Source organism: Amblyomma americanum, chromosome 4 (assembly GCF_052857255.1).
Source record: "Amblyomma americanum isolate KBUSLIRL-KWMA chromosome 4, ASM5285725v1, whole genome shotgun sequence".
Classification (NCBI taxonomy): domain Eukaryota; kingdom Metazoa; phylum Arthropoda; class Arachnida; order Ixodida; family Ixodidae; genus Amblyomma; species Amblyomma americanum.
Genome location: NC_135500.1, coordinates 73,003,163 through 73,014,368, shown reverse-complemented (window position 1 = coordinate 73,014,368; position 11,206 = coordinate 73,003,163).

Sequence of the window (11,206 nt, the reverse complement as noted above, 5' to 3'; positions counted from 1 at the left end):
GGCCAGTGTCAATCAAAGCGTTAACTGGTGCACCATGCACAAAGATATGTAGAAGGTTCTAGTGAGGAGCGAGAGTCTGTAGAGGATTTTCAGGCCCGGATTTTCAAGCGTCACCTCTAGGAGCTCTCACGGTTATTTTTCCGACTGAGAGCCAGGAAAGGGGGCGCAGGACGGGGTTGAAATTGCTGTGAACGGGAGCGGCTGACCGGAGGTGAAGGCGAGCGGGGGACCTGTGCGGGGTTGGAGTACATGCCGAAGTCGTGTGAGAGCTCAGCATGGGAAGAGTCGGCACGGCGATTGTAATTAGAGCTAGGTCGAGATCGCGAAAACCAAAGGCTGCAGCAGTAGCGGAAAAAGTGTCCGGCATGTAAACAGGTCAATCAAATCGGCCGGTCGTCCGAAGCCCACCAGTTCGCAGGACTATAGTAGCCACACAGCATCTGGATGGGGGCGGTCGCTGTAGCAGAAGCAACCAGTGGAGCGGTGGGTGGCAAACATGTCGATCCAAGGGGCAGATGGGAATTGAGACCCATGTTCTCGAACTCCTTGCGAACTATGGCTTGGATCAGGGAAATCCCAGCTTCAGCGGTCTGAGCGATGAAGGTGACGGGTGATATAGCCTGCAGTTCTCTGCGTACAAAATGGGTGAAATTGGCAGGATGAGACGGCTAGTGCAGAGTTGAGAGCTCCTCGCACGAAGATGTCGCCGCCGTGTTCAGGAAACGGTCGAAACTGGCAGCAACACGGCGGTGTTTATCTTGCTCAAAGTGAACCCATACCAAGAAGACGGAGTAGATGATGGCGCAGTCTTTGCAGGGGAGTACACTAAACGCGTCATCAGCGATCTGCTTTATGATGTGTCTCACCTTGTCTGTCCCCGACATTGCGCTGTCCGCTTTAAAACACAGAGATAATGCGTTCTGGACGTAGCTGATGTATGACTAGGTCGACGACTTAGCTCGAGAAGCACGATCTTTTTTAGCGCCAAGCTTGCGTCCAATGTGCTCTTCGAATAGGCCCCGGAGGTTTTGTTTAAAGGTGGTCATGAGGTCAGTACCTCGCCATGCATCTCGAACAAGACGCGCACCGTACCCATTGTGCATGAAGGTTCGCGTCCAAGCGGTTATGCTTACTGACGCGCTCATATATGGCAAGCCAATCTTCGACATCGACGTTATCAGTGCCTCATAAGGTGCTCGGGTCGCGGGCCTTCGCAACTACGATGTTCGCCGCTGATGACGTCGCTGTGGCCGGCAATGTATCGGACGGCAGGGTGACGAACGCAAGCTGACGACCGCCGCAGAGATCCAAAGCATGCTTCTGGTGTAGTGGCCAGCACAGCCTCCACCAAATATTATCAGAGTACACTCAGTAGTAGGGGAAGCAGGCCGCAGTCAGAGGGGCATACAAAAACTATTCCACCCCAGCACTAGCTGCAACGTTCTCGAAGTCTGCGATACCAGCACGACAGCAGAACGTACTCTTCATCTTGCGACTACGTTCCGTAACAATATTATCGTTGTTTGCTATGCGTCACATTTTGTCACTGTTCTCTGTTAGGGATTTTTTCTCCGTTAATAAGACAGACAGCCGGCATCGACATTTTTTTTATTTTCAAAGAGACCAATAATGAAAGGCCATTCTCTCTTAAGGTCGACTCTCGACGGTTTGCTGACAAAATTTGAAAGCATGAGGTGGAACCAGCGAAGTATCTTGAAACCGGTGACCGCCTTGCATGTCGCCATCTGTGCAGCGTACGGCTGCACACTTTTAGTAATAGCAATGTTCGAAGAGAGAACTCGACTAGGCAGCACAGCAACAAGCATCTTGTCATACAGCAGAGCTTCAGGGCACTATGGCATCAATTGGTATTCATTACATATTTGATTTGCTGTCACAAAGTAAAAGTCGCCGCATCAATCACTCGATTTTAGAAATTGTGCTCTGAGCCAAGACGGTATATTTAATAACATTGGTAAAGAAAAGCTATTTATTTATTTTTCTTTAGTGATGTGCTTTGCCACACAACCAACTTCCCGACAGATAAGGCTTTTTAGAGGAAACAACCGGGACCGTTTTTTATGAAAACCTGCTATACAACATTGACGCCAAAAACTTTTATAAAGGGCTGTTCTTCATAGATCAACTGTCTTCCGTACGTTTAGACAAAAAATTATAGGTTAAGCAGCAAGGATATGTACTCTTCACAGTGTTCTGAGAACATTTAAAAGCAGCCATACCTTAAGAGGTGCAATAAGAGAACAAGTTACTCATTGGCATTCGATCAAGCGAAGATATACAGCTAAAAACGAAAGCTATGCAGCTTCCATAGGAGCTTCGTAGCTGAAAATGTGTCCTTGTGCAGGGTTAAAACCCGGGAACGCAACTTCGCCGGAACAGTCGCCATGCCAACTGAACTAATCGGAACCGCTAGCATATGGTAAGACGAGAGCGAATTGGTCAATAACGAAATTTGCAAAACGGTTGGCCAAATATTTAGAAGAATTGTCCGAGGCGGAGTACATTTGTAATACAGGAGCAAATTACTCTTTGTTAGCAGTTTGAGTTATTGGTTAATTCACAAACATTTCGGGGAATTCCTTGATGCGGAATATATTTGTAATACGGGACAAAATTACTCACTGTTCGCATTTGAAGTTATTGATCAATTCACTTTTGCGTACCATATGTTGGCCCTCACGGTTATCTCAGTTCGTAGAGCGACCGCTCTGGTGAAGTGGTGGTCCCGTGGTCGAACCACGGAACAGGACGAAATTTTTCTTAACTACGAAGTTTCTGTGGAAGCTGTATAGCTTTCCTTATAGCCGTAAGGCTGCACTTCGGTTAGTGCCAATAAGTATTTTTTTCCCTTATTACAAATTTTCTTCATCTTCGGGAATTCCTTTAAACGTTTGACCATCTGCAGACAGGGCAGCTAGAAGTAAAGCACCTGTGCTTTTCTGGGGTTTATATTGAAAGATGTCCTCTTAAACTAAAGTGGCTGCTTATATTGCAAAAGAAAGCTTCGGATTTATTTGTGTTCTGTGCTTAGTAGGCGACCTGCACAAGAAACTGAAGTTTGTTTAATAATAAAATGCCTAGTACCATGCGTGTTGCCATTGAAACAAAAGAATATTTTACAGATTTTGTAAGCAACACAGGAAGGGGCTCTGCCCGGGATAGATTCTTTTATTGATATAATTTCATTATTTTAGAGAATGTGCAGAACTTACAACCATATGCTTTGCCAACAACTGCAGCTAGCCGATAATCGCCAGATACCCAATCGGCAGTGAAAAAATCTCTGACGGACATCACAAAAATTAGCAGAATAAAACATTTGAAACCTATAAAAACAATCTTAAAATGTCTCCAGAAAACGAAAATTATGCGTACAGGTACATACACCCTAGATTTATGCAACTGAGAAAAAGACATCAGCAATACAGTGGGGTATTTGGAAAGCCGAAAAAGCGTGTCCAGAAAAGCACCGAGTGTAAGCGTGGTCGTCTTCTTCTACTCAGTGTAACTCTGAAGCAACTTTCGAGAACGTGAATCGTTTTTATAAACATAACATAGCCCTTTTCCTTTTTAATATGAAGTATAAATGTATTTCATGTACTTGCTAATGTGCTGTATATTTCGTCTACCATAAAAATTTCAGTAACAAGTACAATAAATTTACATTAGTATCATTTCTTTTGTTTCTGGTTGGTATCACCATGGAAAGAAAACTAGCAAGGAGCGTGACTTGGTATTTGTGAATCCTTGTTATCAAAAAATATACAGGAAAACAACGTGCAAAAGAGATCGTCACTTGAGAAGACAGGCCTGGCTCCTAGTCGGGTTTCGCTTTCACTCGCTCCGTAGCATGATGCCTGCGCTTGAATTTTGAGTCAGACCTCGGGCGCCGTCCATTCAACCTGAAAACGCATCGATACAAACAGCGCTTGAGGAAACGGACAAGAACCGCGCCGCAGAATGTACATTCACTGAAAAACACTACGAATCAAGCCATGGCGTTGTGGAATCAGGAGTCGTTTCGTAAAGGATACGCGGTCTGGGTCCAACAGTGACTTTAACAGCCGCAACAAGAACAAGATTAAAGGTCCTAAATAGGGGCTGACCGCTGCCAGCTCCAGACGCCACGCGAAAATGATTCATTCCGCACCTCGGCCTCCCTTCACCTGAGCAGCACTTCAAAAGTTGAATGAGAGGGGGAAACGAACGAATATGAAAGCCGCTTGCCTTCCTCTCTCTGTTCGGGAATACTCTTTGTTTGCCAATTTTCCACGATCGCTTTCTGCTGCATTCTCTCATGCGGCAGCATTGTGTGCTTCTTTGTGGCCCACCGCGAGTTTCCCTCCTCTTGCACAAACTTCTGCAGTGTCGACAGAATGGGGCAGGTCGCTTTCGCTTTGTTCAGACACGCCTAATCAGTCTGGCATTTTTGCGGTGGCTATCGCTTCTGGAATGCTGCGGTGCCATTCTCGGACGATTAAACTTTTGACCTGATTTCACCTTCAGAATGTTTTCGGGCCCGTCCTTTGTCTTTTTTTTTGCGGACTACCACCTGGATTGGCTCTCCTTGCACATGGCCGCTTTCTAGAAAGTGCACCAGCCGTTCCGTCTTCAGCACCTGCTCTTTCACTCAGCACCGAGCTGCATGTTCCACTTGATTTCGAACTATAGGAATCGCGCTTTCGATGCGTCGCTGCTCGTTTTATCCCCAGAGAGTTCTGATTCCACTTTATTTTCCGCTGTGCCTAGCACCTTGCTCTCCTGAGGCCCACTATCCAGCCCTACAACACTAACTCTCTGGCCCGCTAGTTTACCCGTACCACACTCTTTGGTAAACGTTGCGTTCTGGCCTGGGGTTTGAGCGGCGTGCTCAGTTGACGCGCGGTCACTGTCTCTACAGTAAAGCGTCTCGAACACTTGGCTACTATGGCTCTCTAGCCGCATCAAAGGAGTGTCTTCCTTGATTCCTTCAGTGCGCTGGCCGGTCAGTTCACTATTCGCTTTCTGAGAGAAAACGTCGGCCTCTGATTCGACAAATGCTGCCCTTGCAAGTTCCAAAATGGCTTTCCTTTCTCGGCCAGAACATTTCCTGCCATTACTCCTTTGAGCAACGTCTGCGTACTGTTCGCTTAGTTTCTCTAGTTCCTTCTCTAGTTCTTCTGTAGTTCAGCTTGTCTTTCGCTATTCTTCACGTGCACGTCTTTTTCTCGTTACTCGCGAATTTTTGCTTTTCTTTTTCCTTTTGCCCCAGAATTAGTTCTCAAGTCTCGTCTGCCTCCTCGACTGTTACCACTTCTGCAAGCCTAATATCCAAAATCGCTTCTCTTGTTTTAGTGGGGCCGACTGGAATGCCGAGATCTTCCAGAATTTCAAGCAGGTCCTCTACTTTGAGCCTAATTGTCCATCGCGTATCACACCTTGTGCCGCTAACCACCACTAAATTACAAGCTCTAGCTGCAAGCGATCAAAACAAAATGCCAGATTTCCATAACGCCGAAAACGAAAATGCCACACCTAACATCTACCTGTGCTAGTGCAGTCTGGCGAAATGAGGCAAACATCGGGCACTCACCCTGTCGAGTATGGCTGACGCCGTAAGTCCCGTAGCCTCTACCCAGGTGTTGACGCTTGTGGTTTCAGATCCCAGCGCTGATCCACAGTGGTTGGAGCTGCCAGACTTCCAATCACCAATTCCTCCCACAAGAGGAACAGGTCTGGCTTGTGCAGCTTCCACACCTGTGTCATGCTGCTCTCTCGCTGGCCGACCGTTGTTGCCGCTTGTAGGTTCCGGTTTCACCAGTTGTTGGGGCGCCAAGACTTCGGATCCCACCGCTGATCACCAGTAGTTAGGGCGTCCAGAGATCGGATCCCACCGCTGCCACCAGGTGTTACGGGCCGGGTAGCATGGCCGTTTGCTTTGATGCAGGGTAGTGTGGTTTTGTCGGAGAAGAGACTAGGAAGGATAGAAGCTTGACATTTGGAACAATGAAATCACACACAGGTTTACTGGCACTTATGAAAACTTATTTACATACTTTACGAAAGAAAGAACAAAAAGTCAAGAACTAAGAGTTCATAGCGTCGAGCGACGGAATGAGCCTTCTCACCAATGCCCAGAGCCATTTGATGCCTTCTAGCTAAGGCCCAGATCCACTGGTTGAGCCTTCTCGCTAAGACCCTGAGCTCTCGAGCGTACTCAGGACGCTCGTTAAATACACTGAGGCTCTGCCTCTTTCACTACACGACACAAAGGTCGGAAGAGTCGCCGCACATAGCCCGTTGAGGCCCGTGGTATTGGGCGAGGAGGATACCGAGGTCCGCGGCTACTTTTCCCTAAGCTCTCAATCACGGCCCTCTTCCCCTTCGACTCTATACCGTCGGTCGCGTCTTGCGAGGAACTGCAGACAAAGAGAAGGTCATCTCCCCCTCTTCGTGTGCGTGTGAAACATACTAGCGGCTGCTTCCCGGAGACATCTTTTTTTCGCAGGGGTTCTCGTGGGTCAACGATCTGTCGAAATTGCCGCTTCTTAGTGGTCATTCCGGTCGATGAATCTTCGCTAAGATCATTGCCGGTCGTTGAATCGTCGCTTTAATCGGGGGTGTGGATCTCGTTCATAGCATCATCCTTAATGTTAATGAAAAAAAAAATTTACTGCATATATAACCCAATCAAAGATATAATCAGTTATTATATTAAGTCAAATCACGAGAGATGTCACGAAATGATGATTCTATGATCTTCTTTCTCAGTATTTTTGATCATGGTTCCTGTATTTATTGCGAGCAAAGCAATAAATTCATTAGTTGTTAGCGCTGTATCTGCGTCATCTTGTCGGTGTCCTGATATCCTGCGTGGTTTTGCGAAGAATCATGAACCAACTGGCCCGGCGGCTTTCTGTGAAGAAGTTTGGTGACCTCGTGCGAATTTTCCTTAATGACTTTTGAGTTTACTGACTACCGACATCGAAGATATACTAACTTGGCACTGTTGCCTGCCTTTCAAGATGTCACATACTTGGTATAATACTGGATGCAAGCTTTGTGTTTTTGTTGAAGCGGACCACTGTTACGGACGCGGTTGTGTCTTACTTCGACACAGATACTACATTTTCTTCTGTCACAGTGAGTGTTACACCTTACTTGTTGTTGGTGTGATTGTAAAGCATTATGAAGTGCGCTATATTCTGGTCTATTGTCGTGGTTTTTTGTGCCTTTTATAGTCAGTTCAATCTCCAGCAAGGCCAGTGGTTTGCACTAGCTTGTAGCAATTCATGCAGAATTAATTTCATTGCCTGACCACCTTCACTCCATTTCCTATCAGGTAGCTGTCTGGCTCATACATCATATATATATATAATGCCGTTTAGAGCTATTTTCTCTGAAACCACAATGGCCTCCTTGCAATTGTTCAGGAAATAATAGCTGGCGCTTGCTCGCCATACGGGCAGATTTTATTCTCTGTGTTAGCGTTAGCATGCATAATATCACACATCAGTAATGTGAAGAATGTTGGCATTTTATAAGAATCATTGAGCAATATAAACTCATATGAAATGATGGACTGTTTATTTGTGAAATGCATACTGGCACCATGCATACCGTTCAGAGAAGAAAATACTGACGTGGCTGAGAACCTGTTCGTCGAGGGATGATGACTACTCAGCAGGCTCACCGCTGCGGTTCACTCTACAACTTCCATATTGTCAAGAATATGGATATTCAGCATCAGCTACCTTGTTTGCGTACAAGCTATTCTTTGGGAGTTAGTGTCACTGTCCAAGGCTTTCTCAAGCTCGTGTATATTGATGCACAGGCATGGGTCTTCGATTGTTTCCTCTGAAAAAATTAGAAGGTAAATGTAACTGCAATTAAATGCTATTTCGCAGCACCATAATACCAATAAAGCAGGCATGGTGCAGTCGTTCTTTGGATGGCAGTAAGGAATTCATTGCCGAAGCTTCTTGTGCTTTGTGAATGTCTTTGTTCTGAGAAACATTTTCCACATTTCTGCCGTATTGTGATTTGCGAGTCGATAAATGTTTTTGTTGGCGCAAAGTCTGTCTACTGAAATGAAGACCTCCAGTATTACAGGTATATAACGTTATGTGAGCATTATAATGGCAAATTGAAAGAACACTTAAGAAAAAAAAATTAAAGTTGGAGCAAAATATGGACCCATTGCATTCATTTTCTATGAAGAGGGTAGGGCTGTAAGAAGCGCTAAAAGGCCAATGGCTCGGCGGTAATAGCGTTCAGTCTCCCCAACAAATTTGTCACTTTTTTATTTTCGGGCTGGTTCTTTCTCGACACATATCGCGGAAAAATTTATGACACGCCAAGACTCCCAAGTGTAGGTAGGACGGCAGTCTCAGCATACAGAGTCAGGTGGTCTGCGGCGACTATGATCTATCGATTCCAGGGGTAGTGAGGAGAAGCGGCCCATATACTTCTATGCCCACAGGGTCGAAAGGGCGTGCCGGGCACGGTGATGATTGCAAAGAGGCAGTCGACGGGCGAGGTGTCGACTTCCGCTTCTGCCAGACAGTGTAGAAGCGAACATAACGAAGAACAAAGTTGTACATGCCCCGCCAAAAGTACCTCTGGCGCTGTCGCTCGTAGGCTTTCAGTGAGCCAGCGTGAGCGCTCCGAGGGTCGGCATAGTGGCCTGCAGAAATCTCATACCGAAGATATCAGGGAATCACGAGAAGCCAGTTTCAGCTGTCCAGATGATAGTTGCCGCTCTGCAGATCGTCGCGGATGGCAAAATAGGAAACTTGGCGACGAAAGACCCGAGGGGAGGAGGCCGTAGAGTGTGCACGAAGGGCGTCGAGCAAGGATGAAATTCATGGACCCTGCCGCTGTGTAGGGACATGTCCATGGTAGTGAGGGCTGCAAGTAGGGAATCATATATCGGCGAAGAGGGCGCCGGAGAGGGCAGTGGTGAGCGTGACAAGGCGTCGGCGTGGGGGTGCTTGCGGCTCGACCGGTAAAATACGGCAATATCGACTCCTGAAGAGGGAGGGCCCAGCGGCTAAAGCGCCCTGAGGGATCTTTGAGTGGGGCCAACCAGCACAAGGCGCGGTGATCAGTAAGAACGGTGAACGGGCGGCCATATAAGTACGGGCCGAATTTTGTGAGAGCCAACACTACGGCGAGACTCTCCTTTTCTCTCACAGTGTAGTTCGACTCAGCTTTGGTGAGAGCACGGCTGGCATACGCAACGACATATTCAGCAAAATCAGGCTTGCGCTGGGCAAGGCCAGCACCGAGGCCGATTCCGCTTGCATCGGTGTGCACCTCAGTTGGAGCAGTGGGGTCGTAGTGTCGAAGAATGGGTGGTGAATTTAAAAGATGAGGGAGCGCAGCAAAAGCTTCACCGCAGGTTGGGTCCCATGTAGATATGTCGGCGGGACCATTCAGGAGTTTCGTAAAGGACCCAACGATGGAGACGATATTGGGGACAAAGTGCCGAAAATAGGAGCAGAGACCCACAAATCGGCGCGCTTGTTCCTAGAAGTCGGTTTAGGAAAGTAAGCCACAGCCCTTAGTTTGTCACGATCTGGCAGGACGCTGTCTTTGGAGAGGAGGTGGCCCAGTATCGTCAGCTGCCACGTGCCAAAGTGATATTTCACAAGATTAATTTCAAGCCTAGCACTAGAAGGCAGCTCAATATGTGGCGCGAGCGCCTGAGATGCGTCCGAAAATTGGGCAAAACACATCATCTGAATAGCTGAGACAAATACGGCATTTGAGGCCGCGGCTGATGATGTCCATATTTCGTTAAAACGTTGCGAGAGCGTTAGAGATGCCGAAAGGCATCATGGTGAGAGAGAGAGAGAAAGACGAACGGAATGGCACGGAGGTTAAGTGGGCGGCGCCCGGTATGCTACCCTACTCGTGGGAAGGGAACGGAGGGAGAGATAGAAATGGGAGAGCGCAGAGTACGCAGGGCACACATTGCTAGTTGACAAACTTGCACTCAGTCCTGAGTCCTTTAGAAATTGAAACGTGCCTTTAAAGTTGTCCTCTTTGATGAAGGCTTACTCCAAAGACTCAGAATCTTGGCTTCCTAAGGGGCCGAGGATATAAACGGCGGAGTGTTTTAGCCAGGAGTACACGCTCACGCTAAAACCGAGAGCAGTTACAAAAAAGATGTTCTATGGTTTCGTCGCACCTGAAGATCTCACACGCAGGAGAGTCTGCCGTTGTAATTAAGTGGGAGTAGGCATTTGTAAACGCCACTCGCAGCCACAGCCAACACAACAGCGTAGCATCGCAGCGGGAGAGGCCAGGCGGATGACTGAGTTGAAGTAACTGGTCTAGGCGGTGTAGACGGCATGTGGAGTCGCCTGGACAAGAACATGACGCTAAAATCTCTTAATTTCCGGCAAGCCTTCGCAGACGCATTGCTGCGTCCGTTCTTGTCAACGGGATCTCCACAATGTTGGCACTGCTCGGAGTCGCTCGAGGAGCAGCATCAGCTGCGTCGTTACCGACAATTGCACAGTGTCCTAGTTACCACTGGAAGACGATGCTATGACCCTCTTCCTGCGCCTGGCGTTTAATATGTCTTAATTCAGCTACGGGTTGATCGTGATCGCCATGGCGTAAAGCAGAATTAAGGCATTCTAGGCCTGCCTTTGAGTCGCAGAACACAGCCCATTTGTGGGGCGTTTGTGCACCAATGTACCTCACAGCCGCTTGAAGAGCGGCCAATTCTGGCATATTGGAGGTGTCCGACACAAAGTTTGCTGGATAATACTGGTCTCTAGTGCAGGAACGACCACGGCGTAGGTTGAACTTGCACCTCCGACCGAACCATCTGTATAGACATGAGTGCAGTCAATATATCCGGCGTGGAATAGGTTGAGTGTCAACTGTTTATGGGCGGGTGTCGATAACTTCAATTTTTTCTTTATGACTGGAATTGTAAGACGCACGCATGGTTGCCGCAGACACCACAGCGCAGAGGAAGGCCGTGCATTCGGGGTGAACTCTGATGGGATGGACTACTGGTGGGCTGATATAAAATTTGAAACTGCTGCATGCGGTCTTTGAATCACCACTAACAAAAGGTTGTGCTAGAGAGTCCTTGTTAGATGCCGTATGTGGATATACAGGGCTCCAAGGGTTATGTACGTCGAGAGTGGGTAGTCCTGGGCTGTTGCAATGTTAGTCACTGTTG